This window comes from Chiroxiphia lanceolata, chromosome W, assembly GCF_009829145.1.
Source record: "Chiroxiphia lanceolata isolate bChiLan1 chromosome W, bChiLan1.pri, whole genome shotgun sequence".
Classification (NCBI taxonomy): Eukaryota; Metazoa; Chordata; class Aves; order Passeriformes; family Pipridae; genus Chiroxiphia; species Chiroxiphia lanceolata.
The window spans coordinates 3,959,128-3,985,114 of NC_045670.1; the positions used below are offsets into that span (position 1 = coordinate 3,959,128).

At 49.1% G+C, this 25,987-nt stretch overlaps 1 long non-coding RNA gene and 1 other non-coding gene across 2 annotated transcripts; one reads left to right on the forward strand and one right to left on the reverse strand.

Annotated features, from left to right (window-relative positions):
- Nucleotides 1-393: 393 nt before the first annotated feature.
- Nucleotides 394-11,871, reverse strand: LOC116780012. Its single transcript, XR_004354285.1, has 3 exons — nucleotides 11,841-11,871; nucleotides 7,504-7,506; nucleotides 394-460 (listed from the first exon to the last, which is right to left on the reverse strand). It is a non-coding gene; the product is annotated as an uncharacterized LOC116780012 (long non-coding RNA).
- Nucleotides 11,872-21,392: 9,521 nt separating this feature from the next.
- On the forward strand, nucleotides 21,393-21,472 carry LOC116780096. The gene has a single exon (XR_004354328.1). It is a non-coding gene; the product is annotated as a small nucleolar RNA SNORD45 (small nucleolar RNA).
- Nucleotides 21,473-25,987: the final 4,515 nt, after the last annotated feature.

Here is a 25,987-nt window from a genome sequence, read left to right on the forward strand (position 1 = left end):
AGCAAAAACTTCCAGGATTTCTTTCCTGCGGATAAGGGCTTGTGCAAGTTTTGAACTGGTTTCTCGCCAAGTCCCCGAAACCCAACAACAAGGACCTGCTTCCCAGAGAGGGAAGAAAAAAAACGACCTAAGCAGCCAAAACTATAGCAAGATATAATATATATTTTTCATATGAGACAGATATATACAATGAGAATACTATACACCACAACTCCAGAAATCCCTAACAGATCCCCAAAAGGGAAGAGGGGGAGGGAAAAGGGAAAAGGACAAAAAGGGACAAAGACCAAACAAGTCAACCAACCAGCTGTAGGTAAATTAGCAAAATCTCACCACTTCCCTTTGAACAAGCAGGATGGTTAGACACGGTCCAACACTCTCCCCTCACGCGTGGCAGATAACAACAGTCACTGTACGCCTCAGCTCCAGATAAGCCAGACTGAGACAGGGACCCACCATTCTCGAACCTCACCGGAAAGGAAGAGAGCGAGGTCCCTCCTGCTGGCTTTATTTTTACCTCCAGTTACATAAAGGAATAGCATGGAATACTTCTGTGATCACCTTCCTAGTTCCTTCCTGATTACAAGCTGGTCTCCAGGAAGGCCTGAGTGAAACCATCACAGGACTGTTGTTTCCTGTTTTCAGTCCTGCTTCACAACTGCCAACCCAACTCCCAAAATTTCATACAAACAAAGATTCCAACCAGAAAAAAGGTGACAGCACAGAAAGCTCTTGCAGCCCATAGAGTACCCAGGTTGATGCACCAATACACCAGAAAGTCAAAGGTTTCAGTCTTTCTTTACTGGGAAAATGGCTATTGTTTGCTTTTTTCAGATCTGCCTCCCAACTGACAGCTCGAGTCCCAAAATTGCATACAAACAAAGTATCCTCCCAGAACAAAGGTACCAGAACAGAGAGCTCTTGCTGCTCATGGAGTGCCCATCCTGGCCTAGGAGCTGCACCAAAAAGTCAAAGCTTCGAGGTTTTCTTTCCTGGTGACTAGACCTGTTGTTTCCTGTTTTCCGCCCTGCCTCACATCTACCAGCCTGACTCCCAAAATTGCATCCAAAGAGAGATTCCTCCCTCAGCAAAGATGCCAGCACAGAAAACTCTTGCACTCAGTAGAGTGCCCAGCCTGGTCCACCAACTGCACCACAAAACCAAAGCTTGAAGGTTTTCTTTCCTGGCGAGTAGGTCTGTTGTTTCCTGTTTTGAACCATGCCTCCCAGCTGCCAACCCGACTCCAAACTTTGCATATGGATGAAGATTCCTCCCAGACTTAAAATTGCCAGCACAGAAAGCTGTTGCCGCTCATGGAGTGCCCAGGCTGGCCCATCAACTGTATCACAAAGCCAAAACTTCCAGGCTTGCTTTCCTGGTGACTAGGTCTGTTGTTTCCTGTTTTCAGACTTGCCTTCCAAATTACAACCTGACTCCCAAAATTGCATACAGATGAAGATTCCACCCAGACTAAAGTTGCCAGCACAGAAAACTCTTGCTGCCAATGCAGTCTCCAGGCTGAAAAACAAAATGCACCACAAAACCAAAGCTTCCAGACTTTCTTTCCTGGCAATAAGGGTTGTTGTTTCCTGTTTTCAGCCCTGCCTCTCAACTGCCAGCCTGACTCCCAAAACTGCATTTGGATGAAGACTCCTCCCTGTAGCGGTGGGGTCCTTGTATAACAAGGAATAAGTACACTCCTCCAGCGGTGGTGTGGACAAAAAGTGTTTATTTCAAAATTCCTGGTCCTTATATCCCTTCATACCACGTGACTTTCTTAACCAATCAGTTTACTAACTCTGGGGCATGCTCTCTTGGCTCTGTACCTGGGCACATCCTTTGTGCCTTTAACCACGCCTCTACACATCCCCTCTTTTAATTATATTAAGAAGTCACCAAAACAGTATGAACAGAAATGTAAAAAACAATGCAAACAACAATTTTAACACTTACAACATTATAAAACTACCGAGCTTCGCAGTGATCCCGCACATTGCTTTGCTCAGTTTCTTAACTCTAATGTAAACCTTTTTTAAAACCTTCTTATATTCCTATAGGGTAGTGCAACTTGGATGGAAAACTTTATTAACTTAGGGGTCTTATCTTAACTGTGTATAAACTATAACTTTTCCTAATCTGAGGGTTTTTATAACTGGGGAATCTTAGCAAACTACAATTTCTTAAAAGTGACCTGTGGTTGAGGTAATATCATTTGTGAGGTGTTTGTTTTTTATTATTTGACTAGTCAAACAACTATTTTCATTCATTCTCACATCTCATTCATCGGTGGCCACCGCACACTTGAACACACACGAACACACACACACACACGCACATTTCAGAGACTGCTTTGCACCACGTTGGTCATTTCCTAATGTAAACTTGAAACATAACATAACTCTTTTCAAACTTCTGCGTTACTCTGGTTCCAACTGCTGTGGTCACATATTTGAATAGGGTTTTACACACCTGGAAGAAACCTACTTGAGTTCTTTTTTTCTATATCTGCATAGGCATAACTTTCTCTCCATGGCATAAATTCTAGGAATCTCGTCCGTTGTCCTGAAATCAAATCTTACTATGATTAGTAGCTTAGGAGAAACAAACACCTGAGTTGTGTGCTGCTTTTCAGACCTGCTTCTTTCAGCACTGTCACAACTCAAAAATTGATAACATACATAGCTTTTTACAGATGTTTTTACAGGTTACACTGGTTCTCCCCCTTTTTGTTTAAACTTAGCATGTGTTTCAAAATGTGATTTTACTTTTGCTGTGTCATGGTTTAGTGTGAAATGCTTGTAACATGAGAATTTTCCTATCTGATAGGAAGTAGCTGCTTATTATTAATGTTAATCCATTTCAGTGTATCAATGTTGCTAAGCAACTAACTTGTGTTTTACACTTTTGTGTTTTGTCTAGTGGCTGTAGTGGCAGTTATATTTTGTGGATGTAAATCTATTTGTATGTACATTTCAATATGTCCAATTCAGATATGTATATATCTATTTGCCAGATCTCACTTGCCATTAACCAGCTAGGGTTAATGCTTTCTCTGACACAACATTAGATGATTTCCTGACAGTGGGGGTATACTTTGATGATGTAGTTTTTATTTTGAATGGTCTCTTAGAGAACCTGTATTCTGATGCAATGAATGAGACAATTGCTTGCCTTAAAACTCTGGGTATAGTGTTAAACATTGCTGCTTTAGTAGCTTCTTAGTTTCTGTCAGTTATTGTCTGTGGCGTGTCAGGATGTGAGTTTGTGTGCACTTGTATAGAAATCATACCTTTTGTAACTCACAGGAACCAAACAGAACACATTTCAAACAACCGGTAAGGGTTAACAATATCTCAAGGAAATTAACTTTCAAGACAGGATATCAACCTTATAGCAAAATATACACAATCATAACATCAGAGTATTGTTCAACAATTTTCCCAAGGTGATACGAATGACAATCAGTTCCAGAACTATACAGAAGCTTGGTTCATGGCTGTAGTTTTCTTACTGATCAGTGGCAGGATTTATTCAAGTCTTTGCAACCTTTTGTGTTTTTCTAGATGCATGTGTGAAGGCCCCGAGACCTTTCACTGGTTCAGTTTTGCATCTGGTGTGGCTTTTAAAGGTAAACTGCTGATTTCTGCCACAATCTGTGCTTAAGGAGATGAATTAAAATATTACCACTAAAACTTGCCAGAGCATCTTAAGATCCGGCGTCTTCAGCATCATCCTATCCAAATTGTCTTTCAAAGCTGGAATGTTGATAAAGGCAGGATCTCCTCCGTCCAGTTTTCTCAGTCGTGCTCTGCCCTAAATGACAAGCTTGCAAATCTCTCATTATCAACTTACACAGATTTAGGTGGTGGTATGACAGAAAAAGCTGTTCTAGAACCAACAGTGGGTTTCTCTCAGTTTGATCCCACTGAAACAAACTGCAATGCTTCATACCTGCTGGAAACAAAAACTAGGCAGATTTGCCTTTCAGAATCTCTGTTGTTCTGTTTGCTTTTTATCACCTTGGTATAATTCTCTAACACTTGGTTTGCCTCTGCAGCTAGTGATTTGTCAGACTTTAAGTTGGAGTTCTCCCTTAGCAACACAAAGAGAGGGTATAGGTCCCCTATGGTTATGCTTAAGACAGGTTTTAAGCAATTACTAGTTCTCTGAGGTTTCTGCAACTCGTGTAAATACAAATGTTTTTTACCTCGAACCGTGTCACCTGTGTAGAGTCTTTTGCTGTGTTCTCCTGTCTCGGGCAAGTCTAGAGTGGTGGTTGTTGGATTCTTCCTGAAACAACCTGAAGATCTGTACCTTGGGCAGTTTTGGTTAAAGTAGCAGGAACAAATAGCAGTTCATTTCTAGTGGTCGTGGTTATTAATGTGTTCTCTGCATAATGATGTATTATGGCTGTTTGATATTTTAGCAAGGTATTTTGCATCCCCTGAGGAAGGGCAGCCCAGCAGTGACTTTGCATAGACTGTGCACTGATTAAAACCATGATGGAAAAGAAGGGTTTCTGGGCATCCTCAGGGTGAAGGAGTATGGTAAAGGAATGTTTTTTTGAATCAGTTACCACTCGTGACCAATTTGCTAGAAGCCTTATAGGTAGGGGCAGTCCGATCTGCAAGGCTTCTGCATGTTTTTTGACTGCGTGTTCTGCTGTTAACCTTGGCAGGGTTTTCCACCTGTCACCTTTCTTTGGGGTACAGGGTACACGGGTACTTTGGGGGCTGGTTATTGGCATTTTGTGGTTTGCCTTAATTTGTTTCCTTTCTTGCACATGAAAAGTAGTACCACAAAGGATTACAGCAAGCAGGGCTCCTACAAGCAGTATGGTGCTTGCAGCACATCTTTTGCCTTGCTCATGGTACCCTTGGTACAACTCAGTCATTTCTCTGCTGCTAGGGTGTTTATGGAATGTTGCTATTAGGGGCTTCCAAGGACAACTTTCCTGAAAGTGACCTATTTCTCCACAACTAAAACAACTGACTGTGTGTCTGACTTCCTTCTGTACTCTTATCTGGGCATCTAAAGCTGCAACTAAAGAGGCAGGTAGCTGCTTCTCAGAGCTAGCTCTTTGATAGGGCTGTACCAGCTCAACAAAGTCACAGTTCTCCCTTGCAGGAGGGCTCTGCAAAGCTCTTTCACTGCTTGCATTTTCCCTTTCAAAAACCAAATACTCGTACAACATCTCTCTGGCTTCATTGTATTCAATTTGCTTGTTTAAAGCAGACTGCAACTGGTCCAAGCATCTTAACTTTAACTCAGTATAACTTTGTAACCCTTTAATGGGGGACAGATAATTATCTTGATCTGCAGTGAAAATGCTTTCCATAGCTTTTAGGGCTCGCCTGACTATCTCTCTATGGTACTTTGATTGTACTTCTAAATTGTCATTTGTTTCCCCGTTTAATTGGTGTGCTTTAATGCTCACCTGTGGGTGTTTAATATGAACAGAGCAATATTTCTGAAAATCAGTTAACCAAACTGTATATTGGGTGTCACTGAGAACTAATTTTACCAATTCTTCCCAGTCATATGTGGTGAAAGGATAGGTGTAACTCAATGCCTCCAAATATTCGAAAATTTTGGTTAAAGACAGACCAGAACCTCTTATCAACTGCCTCAGGTTCTCTGTGGCCCTATGCAGGGCTTGACTCTGAGGGGGCTGGCTTTGGTTAATATCGTCTGGGCATGCCTGATTAACATTCAGGCTTTCCATGCTAATTGCCTTGTCTAGACATTGTTCCCACATGTTGGTTGATTGCTCTTTATCTGCCCCTTTGTTCCCTCCCGTTGGAACCATGTTTTGTTCTTTCTCCCCCTCCTTCTCCCTCTCCCCCCATCCCTCCCATTTCTCCCCCTTTGTTCCCTGTGGGGGGATGGTGGGTGGTACAGGGGGTGAGTAGGGGGCGGGGTTGCCTCCCTCCTCGTGTCTGTGGGTGAGGCGGGGCTGCGCCTGGGCCAGAAGAGAAAGTTCGGGGCTTGGACCGTGTGGTGGGGAACATGGCTGCGACCACACGGGGCCACGTGGTCGCTGGTCATCTGCAGCGAAATGGGGTAGGCACGCTGAATTACTCCCCCAATCGCTGTAACAGAATTGCTTGCTGCGGTTCCGTGGGTCAGGAACTTGCATGGCAATTCTATCCCTTCCCAGCAACTGTGTTCTCCCGGCTCCCGTCCCGGTCCCTCCCCTGGTATGTTCCCTGAGTTTCTGTTACTATGTTGTGTTGTGTTGCTATCAACAGTGTGTGCAGGGGTTGGGGTGTGGGTTTTTTGTTCTTCCCTGTGTGCCTTGTGCAGGCAGAGTTTATCACCGAGTAAACTGCTTTTATGTTGCAAAAACTGGCAAAAGTTTGTGTCTGTGTTTCGTTTCAATGTATAATGAGGTTTCTATGGAAACAAGTGTCTGTGTTTACCTTATCTACGACCGGATGGGAGCACACGTGTTCTGAGTCTTTTTGTAGCAGTTTGGTTTTGTCCTGCAGTCTTTTTTCTGCGGTTTTTTTCTCGACGTCTCTGCGGGGGTCCGGGCTTGATTCGGTTGTGGCGCGGGGGGGGGTGCGGTGCTGCTCCAACGGCGTGGGGGGTCGGCGGCGGTAGCGACTCGGTGTGGGGCAGGATCGGCGGGCGCGGGCGTCCGCGGCGTGCGCGGCTCCTGCAATGAACGTTGGCGGGCAGGGGGTGGCTGGATCCTCGGGGTGGGCTACAGCGACGGCGGCTCTGCGCGGGACGTCCTCAGCGCGCGCGGCTCGGCGGGTGCTGCGTGGCGCGGGGCCGGCGGGCGGTCCTAGCACCGGTCCGGCGGCAACAGGCGGTGAAAAGCGGCAAAAAGTTCTTTGGGGTTTCCGCGGTTTCTGAAAAGTTTTTCCTCAGTTTGGAGGGTCTACACTGTCGTTACAGACAGGCAGGGTCGGCAGGAGGTGGCGGCCAACCTCCTCCGATGCGCAGGACTCAGCAGGGGTTCCGATAGGGTCGCGGTGCAGTTCTACCTTTTCCACGTGGTTTTTAAGCGCAGCGCGGGTTTGGCAGGGGCAGCAACACTCTCGGCGTGGGTCCCTGCCGCGGCGCGGTGGGGCGGCCAGCACACATGCTTGGCTCGGCCGTTTCCCCAGTACTTTCAAACTATGGCTTTTTTAGTTGCTAAAGTCTACAGGCACTAGGTGCCGGGCCGGTGGTGGAGTGGCACGGAGCTTTGCGCTTTCCGCTAAGCGGAAAGGCAATGCGGGGGTCGTGCGGCGGGGCTGGGATGGTATGGGCAGTAACGGTAGAGCCGCTTTTGCGCACGTGGTCCGACCGTGGCTCTCGGCAGCGGCAAGCCACTTTTACCCTGTGACCGATACACGGGGGACCAACAGGCTTTTCCCTGATGATCCTAAGGTGCTCCGTGGCTCGGGTCTCCGAGCTGCAGGTACCTGGCGCTCAGGGAGCAGTCTTAGGCGTGCAGAATGCCTTTCAACTGGACTCACCGCTTTTGATGTTGCGTTGGACCCTCTCCACTCTCTCCGGTTGCTGCTTTGACCTTTTGGCTTCTTCTTCAACTTCTTCTCCTGTGCACTATTTCTAATTTTTTCAAACTCGCTAAACTAATTTCCCGTTTCTCAGACGCCACTGAGACCACGGATTATTGACGTCAAGGTTTTTTGTGGTAAAGACTCCCGTCTCTGCAAAATCGAGACGATCCCGGAGTCACCAGCTAATTTCTTGATACAAGACAGATATCTAGCTTAATATAACCTAAAATGTCCCTGTTCGGGCGCCATATGTAGCGGTGGGGTCCTTGTATAACAAGGAATAAGTACGTTCCTCGTGCGGTGGTGTGGACAAAAAGTGTTTATTTCAAAATTCCCGGTCCTTATATCCCTACATACCACGTGACTTTCTTAACCAATCAGTTTACTAACTCTGGGGCATGCTCTCTTGGCTCTGTACCTGGGCACATCCTTTGTGCCTTTAGCCACGCCTCTACACCTCCCAGACTACAGTTGCCAGCACAGAAAACTCTTACTGCTCATGGAGTTCCCAGGTTGACTCATCAACTGCACCACAAAGTCAAAACTTCCAGGCTTTCTTTCCTGGCAACTAGGCCTGTTGTTTGCCTTTTTCCAACCTTCCTCCCAACTGACACCCCGACTCCCAAAATTGCATACAAACAAAAATTCCTCCCAGTACAAAGGTACCAGAACAGAGAGCTCTTGCTGTCCTGGCCCAGCAGCTGCACCTCAAAACCAAACCTTCCAGGCTTTCTTCCTTGGGGATAAGGGCTGTTTGTACCAGGGTGAATTTATGCTGATACTTTTTGTCTGGTTTTGGCCCTGGCACCTGTGAAAGCTTTGCTCTTTCCCTGCCAAGTTATGGGGAAAAAAGCACTGATAAGGGGGAAAGTTGTCCTTGAAGAGAGCTTCTTGTATAAACTGTTTTAATTGGTGTCCTGTGATTGGTTACTTTTCCATCAAGGGCATTTGGAGGAGGAAGTGATGATGAAGTGAGGAAGGTTAGGCCCCAGACTCAATTAAGATAGACCCCCAAACCACACTGCGCATGCGTGTGTGGATTTCCGAAGTTCTCACGCACGCGCAGAAGAGGTGCACTTACATAACCGGGAGGTGGGACTGAGGGCCTGTGGCTGGGCGGTGCTGGCCACACCTGGGAGGTTGTGGTCTCTCAATTAATTGTTTAAAAACAGATAGTGTTCTCTCGGGGGGAGCTAGCTTACTTCAAGGACAACGTTGCTTTTTGGTGGGGACGCTTGCCAGCTTGTTAACTTACTGACTCTCCGAGGATGCCACTTCTGCTATAGGTATGTTAGGTTGGTAAGATATTTTTATAGGCAACAACTGGGTAACTGGGGAGGTCACACTGGGGGCTTATTCCTCTCCTCGTTCCTGCCAGCCCGACTCCCAAAATTGCATACAAAAAAAGATTCCTCCCACAGCAAAGATGCGAGCACAGAAAGCTCTTGCTCTCAATGGAGTGCCCAACCTAGCCCACCAGTTGCACCACAAAGACAAAACTTCCAGGCTTTCTTTCCTGATGATATGGGCTGCTATTTCCTGTTTTGAACCGTGCCTCCCAACTGCCAGCCCGACTCCCAAAATTGCGTACAAAGATTCCTCCCAGAACAAAGGTGCCAACACAGAAAACTCTTGCTGCTCATGGAGTGCCCAACCTGGTGCACAAACTGCACCCCAAAACCAAAACTTCCAGGTTTGCTTTCTTGGGGATAAGGGCTTTTGTTTCCTGTTTTCAGCCCTGCCTCACATCTGCCAGCCCAACTCCCAAAATTGCATATAAACAAAGATTCCTCCCAGAAAAATATGCCAGCACAGAAACCTCTTGCACTCAGTACAGTGCCCAAACTGGTCCACCAACTGCAACACAAAGGTCAAACCTTCCAGACTTTCTTTCCTATGGATAAGGGCTATTTTTTCCTGTTTTCTACCCTGCTTCACATCTGCCAGACTGACTCCCAAAATTGCATATGAACAAGCATTCCTCCAACAGCAAAGATGTCAGCACAGAAAACTCTTGTTGCCAATGGAGTGCGCAGCCTGGCCCTCCAACTGCACCACAAAGTCAAAGCTTGAAGGTTTTATTTCCTGGCGATATGGGCTCTTGTTTCCTGTTTTGAACTGTGCCTCCCAACTGCCAACCTGACTCCCAAAATTGCATACAAACAAAGATTCCACCCAGAACAAAGGTGACAACACAGAAAACTCTAGCTGCCAATGCAGTCTCCAGGCTGACAAACAAACTGCACTACAAAACCAGGTTTTCTTTCCGGGCAATAACAGCTGTTGTTTCCTGTTTTCACTCCTACCTCCCAACTGCCAACCCGACTGCCTAAAACTGCATAGGGATGACAATTCCTCCAGGAACAAATCTACCAGAACAGAAAACTCTTGCTGTTCATGGAGTACAAAGGCTGACTCACAAACTGCACCACAAAACCAAAGCTTCCAGACTTGCTTTCCTGGGGATAAGGGCTCTTGTTTCCTGTTTTCAGCCCTGCCTCACATCTGCCAGCCCGACTCCTAAAATTGCATACAAACAGATTCCTCCCACAGCAAATATGCCAGCACAGAAAACTTGCTCTCAGTGGAGTGCCCAACCTGGCCCACCAACTGCAACACAAAGCAAAACCTTCCAGACTTTCTTTCCTGGAGACTAGACCTGTTGTTTCCTGTTTTGAACCGTGCCTCCCAACTGCCAGCCCGACTCCCAAAATTGCATGCGGACAAAGATTCCTCCCACACCAAAGGTGCCAACACTGAAAGCTCTTGCTGCCCATGGAGTGCCCAGGCTAACCCACCAATACACCAGAAAGCCAAAGGTTTCAGTCGTTCTTTACTGGGGAAATGGCTATTGTTTGTTTTTTCAGATCTACCTCCCAACTGACAGCCCAACACCCAAAATTGCAAACGGACTAAGATTCCTACCAGAAGAAAGGTACCAAAACGGTCTTGCTGCTCATGGAGTGCCCATCTTGGCCCAGCAGTTGCACCACAAAACCAAAGCTTCCAGGCTTTCTTTCTTGGGGATAAGGGCTTTTGTTTCCTGTTTTCAACCCTGCCTCACATCTGCCAGCCCGACTCCCAAAATTGCATATAAATAAAGATTCCTCCCAGAACAAAGATGCCAGTACACAAAGCTCTTACACTCAATGCAGTACCCAACCTGGTCCACCAACTGCACCACAAAACCAAAACTTCCAGGTTTTCTTTCCTCGGGATAAGGGCTGTTGTTTCTTGTTTTCTGCCCTGCCTCACAACTGCCAACCCGACTCCCAAAATTGTATACGGACGAAGATTCCTCCCAGACTAAAGTACCAGCACAGAAAACTCTTGCTGCTCATGGAATGCCCAGACTGGCCCATCACTGCACCACAAAACCAAAGCTTCCAGACTTTCTTTCCTGGGAATAAGGATTGTTGTTTAATTTTTTCATTTCTGCCTCGTCACTGACAGTCCGACTCCCAAAATTGCATACAAAAAAAGATTCCTCCCAGAACAAAGGTGCCAGAACAGAAAACTCTTGCTGCTCATTCATTTCCCAGAATGGTCCACCAACTGTACCACAAAGTCAAAGCTTCCAGACTTACTTTCCTGGCGATAAGGGCTGTTCTTTGCTTTTTTCAGATCTGCCTCCCAACTGAAAGCCTGACTCCAAAACTGCATACAAACAAAGATTTCTCCCAGAACAAAGGTACCAGAAAAGAGAGCTCTTGCTGCCCATAGAGTGCCCAGGTTGACCTACCAAGTACACCAGAAAGACAAAGTTTCCAGTCTTTCTTTCCTGGGGAAATGGCTATTATTTCCTGTTTTCTGCTCTGCCTCACATCTGCCAGCCCGACTCCCAAAATTGCATATAAACAAAGATTCCTCCAACAGCAAAGGTCAACACAGAAAGCTTCTTGCTCCCAATGGAGTGCATAGCCTGACCCACCTACTGCACCACAAAACCAAAGCTTGAAGGCTTTATTTCCTGGCGATAAGGACTGTTGTTTCCTGTTTTCGGCCCTGCCTCCCAACTGCCAGCTAAACTCCCAAAACTGCATACAAACAAGGATTCCTCCCAGAACAAAGGTGCCAGCACAGAAAGCTCTTCCTGCAATGGAATTTCCAGGCTGACAAACCAACTGCAACACAAAGGAAAAAATTCCTGGGGAAAAGGGAAAAGGACAAAAAGGGACAAAGACCAAACAAGTCAACCAGCCAACTGAAGGTAAATCTCACCACTTCCCTTTGAACAAGCAGGATGGTTAGACACGCCCCAGCAGTCTCCCCTCACGTGTGGCAGATTACAGCAGTCGCTGTACGCCTCAACTCCAGATAAACCAGACCGAGACAGGGACCCACCATTCTCGAACCTCACCGGAAATGAAGAGAGCGAGGTCCCTCCTGCTGGCTTTATTTTTACCTCCAGTTACGCAAAGGAATTGCATGGAATACTTCCTTGATCACCTTCCTAGTTCCTTCCTTGTTACAAGTTGGTCTCCAGGAAGACCTGAGTGAAACCATCACAGGGCTGTTTTTTCCTGTTTTCAACCCTGCCTCACAATTGCCAACCTGAGTCCCAAAATTGCATACAAACAAAGATTCCTCCAGAACAAAGGTGCCAGCACAGAAAACTCTTGCAGCCCATAGTGTGCCCAGGCTGACCCACCAAGCACACCAGAAAGCCAAAGGTTCCAGTTTTTATTGGGGAAACAGTTATTGTTTATTTTTTCAGATCTACCTCCCAACTGCCAACCCGACTTCCAAAATTGCATACAAAGATTCCTCCCAGAACAAAGGTGCCAGCACAGAAAGCTCTTGCTGTCCATAGAGTGCCCAGGCTGACCCACCAATACAACAGAAAACCAAAGGTTTCAGTCATTCTTTACTGGGGAAATGGTTACTGTTGGCATTCAGAGCTGCCTCCCAACTGCCAACCCGACTCCCAAAGTTGCATATGGATGACAATTCCCCCCACAACAAAGGTACCAGAAAAGAAAACTGTTCCTGCAATGGAGTCTCCACGTTGACAAACCAACTGCAACACAAGGCAAAATCTTCCAGGTTTTCTTTCTTGGGGATAAGGACTGTTGTTTCCTGTTTTCCGACCTGCCTCACAACTACCAGACCGACTCCCAAAATTGCATACAAACAAAGATTCATCCCAGAACATAGGTGCCAGCACAGAAAGTTCTTTCTGCCCATACAGTTTCCAGACTGACCCACGAAGCACACCTGAAAGTAAAAGGTTCCAGTCTTTCTTTACTGTGGAAATGGCTATTGTTTTTTCAGATCTGCCTCCCAACTGACAGTCCAACTCCCAAAATTGCAAACGGACGAAGATTCCTCCCAGAATAAAGGTACAAGAACAGAAAGCTCTTGCTGCTCTGGGAATGCTCAACCTGACCCAAAAACTGCACCCCGAAGCAAAATCTTCCAGGCTTTCTTTCTTGGGGATAAGGGCTGTTGTTTCCTGTTTTCTGTCCTGCCTCCCAACTCCCAGCTCGACTCCCAAAATTGCATACAAACAATGATTCCTCCCAGAACAAAGGTACCAGAACAGAAAGCTCTTGCTGCCCATAGGGTGCCCAGGTTGACCAGCTAAGTACACCTGAAAGACAAAGTTTCCAGTCTTTCTTTCTTGGGCAAATTGCTGTTGTTTCCTGTTTACAGCCCTGCCTCACATCTGCCAGCCTGACTCCCAAAATTGCATATAAACAATGATTCCTCCAACAGCAAAGATGCCAACACAGAAAGATCTTGCTCCAAATGGAGTGCCCAGCCTGACCCACCAAGTGCACCACAAAGCCAAAACTTCCAGGTTTTTTTTCCTGTGGATAAGGAGTGTTGTTTCCTTTTTTCAGCCCTTCCATGCAACTGTCAACCCAACTTCCAAAATTGCAAACTGGTGACGATTCCTCCCATAACAAAGGTGCCAACACAGAAAGCTCTTGTTTCTCAAGGAGTGAACAGGTTGGCTCATCAACTGCACTACAAAACCAAAGCTTCCAGTCTTTCTTTCCTGACGATAAGGGCTGTTGTTTCCTGTTTTCTGCCCTGCTTAAAAACTGCCAGCCCGACTCCAAAAATTGCATACAAAAAAGATTCCTCCCACAGCAACGATGCCAGTACAGAAAGCTCTTGCTGGTCATAGAGTGCCCAGGTTGACCCACCAAGTATACCACAAAGCCAAAGCTTCCAGTCTTTCTTTCCTCTCTCACCAAAGGTACCAGAAAAGAAAACTCCTGTTGCTCATGGAGTGCTCAGGTTGACCCACGAAGTACACCAGAAATCTAAAGCTTCCAGACTTTCTTTCCTGGGGAAATGGTTATTGATTTCTTTTTCCAGATCTGCATCCCATCTGCCAGCTCAGAAAGTTCTTGCTCTCAGTGGAGTGCCCAACCTGGCCCACAAACTGCACCACAAAACCAAAGTTTGAAGGCTGTCTTTCCTGGTGAGTAGGCCTGTTGTTTCCTGTTTTGAACCGTGCCTCCCAACTGCCAGTCAAATTCCCAAAATTGCATACAAAGATTCCTCCCAGAACAAAGGTGCCAGCACAGAAAGCTCTTAGTGCACATAGAGTGCCCAGGCTGGCCCATCAACTGCACCACAAAGCAAAACCTTGAAGGCTTTCTTTCCTGGCGACACAGGCTTTTTTCTCCTGTTTTCAGACCTGCCTCCCAACTGACAACCCAACTCCCAAAATTACACACAGACAAAGATTCCTCCCAGAACAAAGGTGCCAGCACAGAAAGTTCTTCCAAGTGTTACCTCTAACACTTGGTCTGGCTTGGTCGCACCTCTCTCAATCGCACTGTCTGCCTTCACAGCTTCTTCAACACACCTCCGAGATGTAGTGTTCAGATCCTTGAGGAGTGACACCCCAAGTCTTGCAGACCCATACTGCATCTTTTCCACGCTCAAGGCAAGAGCAGAATCCTCCTCCTATCCAAAGAGAAAGATCCTCATGAACCAGAGAATCGCAGTGTCTGCCTGGAGGAGATCCAGGAGACGATGGCTCAGAAGTTAGGGACACACATTGCAGATGACTGCAGTATGCCAAGACTTGCGCTGTGCTGTGCTGTGTATGTCACTTGACACCCAGAGGCTTGGTCATATGCCTGTGCTCTGGGTAGGATTGAAATGACCTCTTTTCATAGGGGTTCTATTTTGTTCCGCTGTTGAAACAATTTACCGGGTTCTGTATTTCATGTCATACGGGACCTCATGGAATTAAACAAACCTTGGGATATCTTTGGAACTTCATGGAATAAAAGGGGTAAACCAAAAGAATTAAACCCAGTGACCAGAAACCATTGGATCAAACATTTCTTTAAGATCTCAGCTTGGGATTTATGGGGGTACTCTGCCATGCATTATTCAAAGAATCAGTATTAATTTCTGAATATAAATACAGTGATACTTGAAAGCCCCCCCCTTCACAAGCAGTCCATAATTATGTAATGATTTTGGGGTCAAATAGCATCTTGGATTTTATTCGTGGAGCAAGACTGCCATCTAATGTCCATTTCTTCCGGGGGGGGGGGGGGGGGGGGGTAGTCATTTTCGCAGCATGGTCTTCTCGCTAAGCAGGCCTCGTAGCATCTCTGATTGATCTATCTGACCTCTAACCCCTAAACTGAATGTTCTAGGACCAGCTAAGACGTGTCTTAGAACTTTCCCTTTGCTTAAAGAATATTTAATTGACTTTCTTCTTAACAGAACAATCTCTTATTAAACAAGTTTTCTGAGGCATGTAAGCTAATTTCTTGAAGATGGGCATACGATACACGTTCGATTAGTTTCCATGTATCATCTACATTCTCTCTCCTAAAACTAATTGTAGTCTTAAAAGACCACTACCATGCCAAGAAAGCAAATCCCTTTGTTGATTAGGATATCATTTTTATTTTAACTATATCTTCTGATTTACTAAGTCATTCAGAAAGGAGATCCTCTCTCATTTCAGTGCTGTTGTGACAATATGGGGCCTCATGTTACCCATGGAACACAGAACACTGCAGATTCCCATGGAATCAAGGGGCTATTGTGACACTCTGGGTCCTCATGGAAGAGGGAGACCCTGCAGAGAGACCTCAAATCAGAGGTTTGGGCAATCATCAACCAGAGGAAGTTCAACAAGGAGAAGTACCGGATTCTGTCCCTGGGATGGGGCAACCCCGGATGTACGGACAGACTGGGAACGACATGCTGCATAGCAGTGCTGGTAAATGGTCTCTGGGGTCCTGGTGGATGGCCAGTTGGCCAGTGGTGCCCTGGTGGGGACTCACTGCTCGATCACGCAAGGGTTTCAGGCACACGAGTCCTTCCCTTGCACACACACAGATAGACAGTTCATGGCTACAGGGGCAGTATCTCCTGGGACTCCTACTGCCACGCCCGGAGCCTGGAAGCAACTCAGCCCTTGTGGGGTACCACCTGCTCTGACACTTTCTGAGATGCCCCACAGTCTGAGGGATGGACACGGGGAACTCTGTCCAGAGGAGCACATCCCAGGCTGCATCCAGGGGCTTTGTCAGGGTTTAGTACCAGTAAATGCAAAGTGACACCGAGACACTCTTTATCCCACATAACTTCAAGGCCCCCCCAGGAGGCTGATGGCAACTGTACGTACTCAGGGTCATGTTCCCACACCAACACCAGGTATGTGCTCAAGACTTGTCTGTTCAATGCAAAGAGAGACACCCTGTCTAGTCCTTCCGTGTCTCTCCAGGGAAGGCTAAAAAAACTCTGTGGACTGGTGAGAAACCAGTGTTGGAAGTAGTGGTTCTATTGTGAGTGCCAACCAAGAGTGGTTGGCAGGTCTGGGATGCATGTCCTGGGGAGCTGACCTGGGGTTTTCCAGTGCACACGGAAATAGATCACACCCTTCCCTGGTGGTCCTTCATATCCTTCTATGGAGGTGACAGAGATGGGTAAGAGAATGAACTTTTTGGCTGTGCCTCTGAGTGCCCCTCAACCTGCTGCAGATGTGCTGGTTCCAGCTGCTCTCGCCTGCCTTCCGCAACCAGCCCGCACCCAATGAGAGCCCGAGAGACGCGGAGGTCGGGCTCAGTTCCGGGGCGGATTTGGCAGAGGAGGACCGCGGAGCTAGAAGAAGGCAGAGGAGGGAGAGGAGGTGGAGAGGAGGCGGTCCGCCCGGTGCAGAGAACCGGGGTTGGCAGGGGCAGGGAGAGGTCGGGCGGTGGATCGGTGGATGCGACTCTGGCAGGGAATGGGGTTGGCTGCGCTGGTCGAACTTTTACTTGGTGCTCAGGGCTGGCGACCGGGGACTGTGGGGGCTGGAGTAGGGGCTGGGATGTTCGTGCAGGTCCCTCGAGGTTACCGTCCTGCCTGGCCGGTTCTTCACAGAACTCTGCCTCCGAACTATCCTCCCGTCCGTCCTTCCCTCTGCTCAATAAATCATTCCCTTGGAACACTCATCACTCTTTTCTTTGTCGTGTCGTTCCTGTTTCCTTGCTTTACCTTCTGTCCTTCGGAGTCCTGCAGTCCGTCCTTCCCCTTTCCCACTTTTCTTTCTCTCTTGCTTTGCTTATACCAGTAGCTTTCCATTCTTCAGTGTCTGCACCAATCCACCTCTCTTCCCGCACTCATCTCTCCAGCTAATTCTAATGGACACTTACACCTCTTCACATCTTGACATCCTCTTAAAATTCTTCTCAGTATGGTCCTGACCTCTTCTGTGCCCTTTGTTCTGGGAAACAACAGCCAGTGCCAAAAACAAACTGACGGCTTTTCTTCATCTCCCTGCCAGTGTCTGCGGGTAGAGCCCAGGCGGAGCAGTACCCATTTGCAGAGACCAGCGAGGGCAGTGAAATCACCATCAAGTGCTCACATGACAACATAGTAATTGGTGATTTTATCCATTTCTACCGACACCTCCCGGACCACAACCCCAAGCTCCTCGCACGCACTGCTAAAGGGTCCAGAGAGCTGCGGGCCCCAACGGGGCAGCTTCCTGTGTCCGGAGATCGTGGTTGGACCTTCCTCTGGCTCTCCGGTCCCCGTGTTAGGGACGCGACGTTGTATTGCTGCGCCCTGCCGGACATGGATTCATTGACACCGTCTTCTTTGGAACTTTCAGGGGATTTTCTTAGAAACAGAGGACCCAGTTAATTTTTTCTACAGTTGAGTAAAATATCTCCCCTATGAAGACAGGGTGTTTCAGTAATACGCAGAGCACAGGTTTGTGACAGAATGTCTGGGTGCCAAGTGACATACACAGCACAGCGCAGAGCAAGTCTGGGCATACTGCAGTCATCTGCAATGTGTGTCCCTAACTTCTCCTGAGCCATCGTCTCCTGGAATAGATCACACCCTTCCCTGGTCGTCCTTAATATCCTCCTACGGCGGTGAAAGAGATGGGAAAGAGAATGAAATTTTTGACTGTGCCTCTGAGTGTCCCTCAACCTACTGCAGATGTGCTGGTTCCAGTACATCCAGCTCAGGTGTGACAGGCTATTCCCTGGTCCTCTGAGCAAGAGGAACAGGAGGAGGGACACAACAGAACTCTCCTCACAGAGACTCCATCTCCATGAGTTCAAAGCAGGAGGGAGACGTTATGCCACGTCCGAGTTTTCTCTGGGTAAGGTGCTGCTCCCATGCACTGCCTCACCGTAGCACTGGTGCCACAACCCCTGACTAAACCCCAAGTGGTCTTTGTCTCCAGCAGAAGTGCTCCTGCTGCCTGCAGGGACAGACCAGGAAAGGTTGAACCTGGGCTGCTGAGCCCGGAGGGATGATCTGTCTCTCATGCCGTTCGACCATTCTCACAATCGCGTGCACTGGAAGACAATTCAGGAGTCTCCACGTGCCAGCAAAGGAGGGATGAGAGGGACGAGGTAATGTCGATGAAAAAAGCTCATGACCTGTCAATCTTTAGGTCCCCGATACCAACCGGTACCCCTACCACCCCGCCCGGCCCCGCCGCCTCCGCGGTGCACAGCCCCGACTACCGCAGCGCTGCCCTCCGCAACCAGCCCGCACCCAACGAGAATCCGAGAGACGCGGAGGTCGGGCTCAGTACTGGGACGGATTTGGTCGAGAAGGACAGTGGAGTTAAAAGAATGCAGAGGAGGGAGAGGAGGTGGAGAGGTGGCGACCCGTCGGGAGCAGAAAGCCGGGGTTGGCGGGGGCAGGGAGATGCCATGCCGCGGATGCGGTGCTGTCGAGGAGCCTGTGGGCTCCTGATATAGTTCTGCCCTCTTAGGTATCAGAGCAGAGATAACACACATAAAGGAAGGTGAAGATTCGGCATTTGTACTGAGGGGCACAGAGAGCGTATCAACCCCACGGACAGGTGCGATTGAGAGAGGTGCGACCAAGCCAGACCAAGTGTTAGAGGTAGTGAGAGAGCAGACAAAAGCAGTAAGAAAGGAGAGACTTCCAACCATGTGACCCGAGGCTCAGGAAGGTGGTGGCAGGACCATACTTCATTTTCCTCTCAGTACAAATGCAGTGCTCACCTTCCTGTAAATGTGTTATCTCTGCTCTGATACCTATGAGGGCAGAACCATGTCAGGAGCCCCCAGGTATAGGGAGAGTGAGCTTGATGATGCTCTTCCACCTGGGAAGATTGTGAAAACCTCAGGACCCTCCACGTTCCTCAAAATCTCCTGTTACACCTGGAGGCGGTGCAGCACTTCCACTGGAATGCTCTTACTGTTACCATTATCATCATTCCATCCTTTTTCACATCATCATAAATGTTTTGTGGAGGAAACTCCATTTCCTGTGGTGTGATGGGTGCCTGGTATCGCTCTGGAGTTGATCTAGAGAAGGGGCTGGGAGTAAGGTTTTCCATCTGCCAAGCCCCCAGCCCTTCAGCTGCCCTTTCAGATGGGTGGGCTAGGGTTCTCCCAACCCCATCACTCGCAGGCAGCACTCTGGTGGGTGTTCCGTGTGCTGCCTGCGTGTGCGTGAGGATCACCTACTGAGTCTTCATCCTGTTCCCTGCTCATCCCTCAGCACTTTCCCTAGAGAATATGTTGTCCTTGCCAGCGCTGGGGCTGGGATATCCAGCAACCATGCTGGAGCCACCTTCCTCTCTCACAATGTGCATTTTCCCAGCAGAGCAAGGTACAATCAGAGACCCTGGGCTGCTGCCCAGCAGGGTTTATCTCCCCTTCCTGGGGAGTTGGAAGAGAGGCATTTGTCCCAGGCATAAAGAAACCCTGGAAACTTTGGTTTTGTAGTGCAGTTTGTGGACCAGGCTGGACACTCCATGAGAAGCAAGAGTTTTTTCTACTGGCACCTTTGGTGTGGGAGGAATCTTTGTTTGTATGCAATTTTGGGAGTTGGTCTGGCAGTTGTGAGGCAGATGTGAAAAAACAAATAATAGCCATTTCTCCAGGAAAGAAAGACTGGAAGCTTTGTCTTTGTGGTGTACTTGGTGGGTCAGCCTGGGCACCCTATGGGAAGCAAGAGTTTCCTGTGTTGGCACCTTTGTTCTGGGAGGAATCTTTGTCCGTTTGCAATTTTGGGAGTCGAGGTGTCAGTTGGGAGGTAGATCTGAAAAAACAAACAATAACCATTTCCCCAGTAAAGAAAGACTGGAAGCTTTGGCTTTCTGGTGTAGTTGTCGGAAAAGCTGAAAAGCAAAGTTTAAGGCCCTACCAGCATAGTTCCACAGAAGCAGTTTGCTGGACTGCTTCTGTACTGACATATGTTTCTGTGCGAGAAGCACATGGACATTTCTGATTCGGCGAGATGGAGAAGGGTCTCAAACTCCATAAGACTCACGCAGAGAAATGCGCTGTGACAAATAGCTTGCTGGCATCTGGCCCCTCCTTTTTGGGAACTTGGATTTGGTGCTGGTCCCCAACCCCTCAGTGACGGGTGTCCCCTGTCCCGTGTGTCATGCGGTGGGTGTTGGTCACCAGCCCCTCACTGGTGTCCCTTGAGTCACTGTCCGTGTTTCCCAACCACCCCTTCCTTACAGTGAGTGAACAAAGAGGCAGAGAGACCTGAGCAGTTGGGGGGAGACTGTGGGGAAAAACAAACCTATCGATTGGATATGAAATAATCTAAAGGAGGCAACCTTCCCTCTTTCCACCCTGGAAATGTCTGGAAGTCCCTGTTGTTTGGGAAGGTGACAAACCCCTTCCCTGCCACAGGTGCCACTTGGAGCATTTCCCATCTCTAGGATTTTTTCAGGAGCTTTTAGAAAGCCATGACTTGGCAAAGCAGTTGGGCCATTGCCTTCCAGAAAGTCTGGACTGAACAAAGGTTCCAGTCTCCGCCTTGGGCTACCTTCCAGGCCATGTGGCTGTAGCTCATTTGGAATTGTTATGGATGGAATTCTCCTGTTGTAAATTGGTGGGACTGAGGGGGGAACAAGTGAGATTATTTCCTTGTGACTTTGACCTTGCAGTAGCAGGAAAGCTGCTGTCTCTTGACTGCTGTCTGAGGGTGGATTCTATTGTTTGTGATATCAGAGTCTGTGTCTCGTTGCAGACTTGAGGGGCACAGATCCCCCTGGGCATGGAGTCCCCATGCTGCCGCCACATCTGCCCTGGGCTGGGGCTGTTGGAAGGTGATGCTGCACAAGGACGTGATGACAAAGCTCCTGCCCCCAGCCCAGCGCTGCTGGGGAACTGTGTGGTCCAGAATTGTGGGGCTGGGCAGGGGAAAGACAACGACTGAGGATCATCAGCCTGATCCCAGCCCAGCTGATCCATTCCTGTGGAAACAGCCCTCACAGTCCCAGGACAGCTGGGGGTGGGTTTTCTCTTCCCAGCAGTGACCATGGTTCCAGCCCCATGCCAGGGTTGTGCTCTAGGGTCACAGCTAAAGCCAGGAGCATCCTGCTTTGGGAACAGAGTGTGTTGACTGGGAAGGCTGGACTGGGCAGGAGGAGGCACTGCCTGGGCTGGGGATAAATGCTGGCATGTCTTATCTGACCTGAGCTGATGTCTGTCACCACTTTAGCTCCAGAATTATTCTGACACCCAGGAAGCCCCTGGTGCCACAGAACTGTTCTGTGCCTGATACAGGTGCCTGGGCAGATTCCCCTGGTTTATCACAGTCATTTCATGTTTGTTTTGCCTATCATTCGGGTTGGGGAATGGACCCTGCTGTGGAAATATTGGGGCTCACAGGTCTGTGCATTGTTCCTGCAGAAACTCATTCCTAACAGATCCTGGTACTTTTTGTAAATGTTTTTTAGATTGTGACCTTTTGATTTGCTGTGATTGTCTTCAGGTTTGGATCCACTTGGTTGCTCAGACCTGTCTGTTCCTGCAGTTGCCCAGAACCAGCTGCCAGAATCCAGCAGTAGTTTTGCTTCTGATCAGCTTTGTCCTTTGCATTTGCTTTGGAAGAACAATTCCAGAAGGAGTGGAGGATGCCAGAGCAGGAGATACATCTCCTGGGCAAAGGGAGACCAGAAAGAGAAACAGAGGATAGAGAGAGAGAACCAAGAGAGGCAGAGAAAAGAGAGAGAACAAAGAGAACAAGGGGGCCCAATCTGCTCCCTTTTCTCATTCCCCTGGTGCAACCTCTTGTTTAAACCAGACTTTTGGGGCATTTTGTTCCCTTGGGCATTTTGTTCTCCAGGGAGTGAGTCAGGGGGCTGAGCACAAGTCTCAAGGTGGATCAGGGAGTTCATAGAACTAGAGAATTGGTTGAGTTGGGAGGGACCCATCAGGATCATTGAGTGCAACTCACACCCTCTGCCTGAGAGCATTGTCCAAATGCTTCTTGAGCTCACACAGGCTTAGTGCTGTGACCACTTCCCTGGGGAGCCTGTTCCAGTGCCCAACCACCCTCTGGGGGAAAACCTTTTCCTGATATCCAACCTAAACCTCCCCCAACTCAGCTCCAACCATTCCCTTGAGTCCTGTCATTGGTCCTGAGAGTGAAGAGATTGGTACCTGCCCCTCCACTGCCCCTTGGGAGGATGTTGAAGACCCCAATGAGATCTGACTTCAGTCTCCTCCAGGCTGAACAAACCAAGTGCCCTCAGCCTCTCCTCATATGGCTTCCCCTGTAGACCCTTCCCCATCCTTGTGACCCTGTAATGGTTTCATGTCTTTTTTATGTTGTGGTGCCCCAAAGTGCCCCCAGAACTCAAGGTGAGGTTGCCCCAGTACAGAGCAGAGCAGGACAGGTCCCTCCCTCACCTGGCTGGTGATGCTGGGTCTGATGTCCCCTGGGACATGGTTGACCCTCCTGGCTGCCAGGGCACTGCTGACTCATGTCCAGGACCCCCAGATCCCTTCCCATAGGTGTTCTCCTGCCTCTTGTTCCCAGTCTATGCACACAGCCAGGGTTACCTGGAAGAGGAGGAGGAGGAGGACAGGGGATTGAGAAGAAGAAGCAGGAGGAGGGAAGCAGGAGGAAGCAAGAGGAGAAATAGCAGGAGGAAGAGCGGGGATGGAGGTAGAAAAGAAGCAGGAAGAGGAGGACGGTCACTGTATCTGCAGCTGCCCCGCCCCTGGGAGCATCACCCACCCTGCATCCCGCAGGTGACTGGGGAGGGGGAACTCCCCCAAATATCTTCAAGGGTCTCTGGTGTATTCTTTGAGGGGAGATGTTTGGATCTCATAGCACTTCAAAGCTGAGATGCAAATGCCCCTTGGGGGGATATTGGAGATCCCCAGGAGGTGGTTTCTTTAGGGGGTCTGTTATGAGTTATAAATCTGAGAGAGGAATTTTCCCTTCCCCTGCTTTCCCTGTAAGAGAAACAGAGTTCGAAGGAGGAAGGGAGTTGATTAGCCTTAGAAAAGAACTGGTTGACCTGGTTAATGGTCCATTAACTACTGGAGTGAGGGGGGGATGTTTTGGGCAGATGGGGAGGACACGGGAGATGGCAGAGTACTCAGGTCAGGACTGTTTTCAGGCATTTCTAGAAGAAAGTCTGGGAGCCAGCTCTCTTCCCTGGTTTTTTTGTCCTGGTGAGACCTGACTACCGGTCCTGCACCGCCAGTGTCTTGTGATTCCCGCAGGGGCCGACGAGTCTTTGCTGCTTCTTTTCATCGGAGAGGTCTGTGTTTGCTGGGAGAAAGAGGGGAGAGCCTTGGAACACTACCATCTGGGAACAGTGAGTCCTCTTGGGGGGTGAACTTTTTTTTCTCACCCCTTCCTTCCGTTGAGGAAAAGGGGCCTCCATATTTCCCTTCTCGGTTTCTCCTGCGGGCCGGGGTTGCTCCCTCCAGACCCTTCTGCCCACATGGTGGCTACCGGAGCCCAACAGCGCCCCCTGCTGACCACGACAGGTTACTGCAGGCACTACATCTTCGGTGGTCCAACAGCGGCCCCCTGCAGGCCACGACAGGTACTGCAGACCCAGCACCTTTAGTGACCAAACAATGCCCCCTGCCGACCACAACAGGGCGTTGCAGACCCTGCACCTTCCAGCGATCCAACAACGCCCCCTGCAGGCCACAATTAGGACTGTGCTAAAGGACAGAGAAGTATTCTTTTAGACTTTTTGTTGTTGTTGTTGTTTTTTCTAGGATTGCTGTCTAGTTCCTTGGTTTTTTTGTTACTGTTTTTGCCAACATACATATATCCTTTAATAAAGGGTTGTTATTTCTTCTGTTTTTTCACATTTTCCTCGAGTAAAGCCCCTTAATTTGACATTACGATTGCAGAGGGAGAGGAGTTTGGTCTACCTCATAACTCATCCTCTTTAACAAACAGTCCAGTCTCATCAGACTGCGACAGGGTCCTAGTGGCGGTTCAAGGCAGAGTTCCAGCAGTGGATGGGGGAATGCGGGGTCCCCCCACTGCAGTGGGGGTTGGTGTTCCTGGGTCAGGCACTGCCACCTCCATTTTCAGCCCAGAACCACAGAAGTGGGGGGGCACTGGTTTTGGGGACCCCTGGGAGAGTTGGGGGTGGGTGAGAACCCCAAGGACCCCCTGAGTGGTGAGAGTGGAGATGGGCAATACTGGAGCTGGGGGACCCCTGGTAGCCTGGAGGGTGGGGACGAGCAGGGAGATGGGGGAACTCTGGGACCCCCATGACCCTGAAATGGGAGACCTGGAGAGGGGGGACACCCAACAGTCTGTAGTGGGGAAGCCTGGGCAGGTCCAATCATGGAGAGGGGGAACCCTCAGAATCTCTGACAGCCTGGAGAGGATGGAAAGCCTTGAGAGGGGGCTGCAAGGACAGGGGGGGTCCTGGGACCCCTGGGATGCCAAAGTAGAGAACCAAGAGAGGGGGCACCCCTGGGACTGCCCAGCATCCTGAAGCAGAGAGTCAGGGGAGAAGGGACCCCTGGGACCCCCAACCCCCCCGGTATACCTAAACAGGACCCCAGAGAGGGGGAAACCCCAGGACCAATGGGACTCCCATTAACCCAGAGAAGGAGGACCCCCAGAACCCCAAAGTGGGAAGACCAGAGAGGGGGACTTGTGGGAGGGTTATGGGGGCTGAATCTTGGTGGTTTGGGTTTCTTTGACCTGAATGGAGACTTTAACAGACACAGGATGCCTGATGAGTTCTAGAGATGGACTTTGGCAGGAGGAACCCCCAACCCAATGTGCTCACAACTTGTTTTTCCCCCCAAACCAGGATTTCTCCTTCCCAAACCTTGGCCGTATGGAAGAGGAGGCTGCAAGGAAGAGGAAGATGTCCTGGGACACCCAGGCAGATGAGGAGGAAGTCAGTGCCCCTTTCCCCCTCTCATCCTGCATCTTCCAGCTGAGCATAGCCCCTGGTTGCAGAACAACCCCGGGGACAAATCGGGGGGGATCTCCTTGCCCTTCCCTCTGGTACAGAGGTGAATCCCCTCCCTGTCCTTCTTCCTTCCTTCCCCAGACCCTGAACTGAGGATGGAGAGCACAGAGGACAAATCCCCAGTAGAACCTCGTGGAAGACACTGTTTTGAATGGTTCCACAGTGCAGGAAGTCAACGGGGAGGAAAAGCCACAGAGATCCCCATGAGGAGAGGCTCCAAACCCAACCACAGTGCTCCGAGGAGGAAAGACCCACACTGTGACAGGAAGGCGGATGGAGCTTCAGCCAGAGTTCTGACCTGGTGGTCCATAAGCAACTTCACACAAGGGAGAAACCCTTCAAGTGCTTGGAATGTGGGAAGAGCTTCATCAAGAGCTTTGCCCTCTTCACCCACCTGCACATCCATACTGGGGAATGGCCCTACACATGTGGGGAATGTGGGAAGAGTTTCAACCAGAGGTCCTACCTCCTCACCCACTAGATCATCCACACCAGAGAACGGCCCTACAAGTGCTTGGAATGTGGGAAGAGGTTTCAGACCAGCAGGAATCTCCTCCTACATCAGTGGATGCATATGGAGAAGAGGTCCTTCCGTTGCACTGACTGAGGGAAGAGCTTCAACCAAAACTCCCAACTTGACACCCACCGTCGTATCCACACCGGGGAGAGGCCCTACACATGTGAGGAATGTGGGAAGAGCTTCAGCCAGAGATCCCACCTGATCTACCACCAGAAGATCCACACCAGAGAATGGTCTTACAAGTGTTCTGAGTGTAGGAAGAGG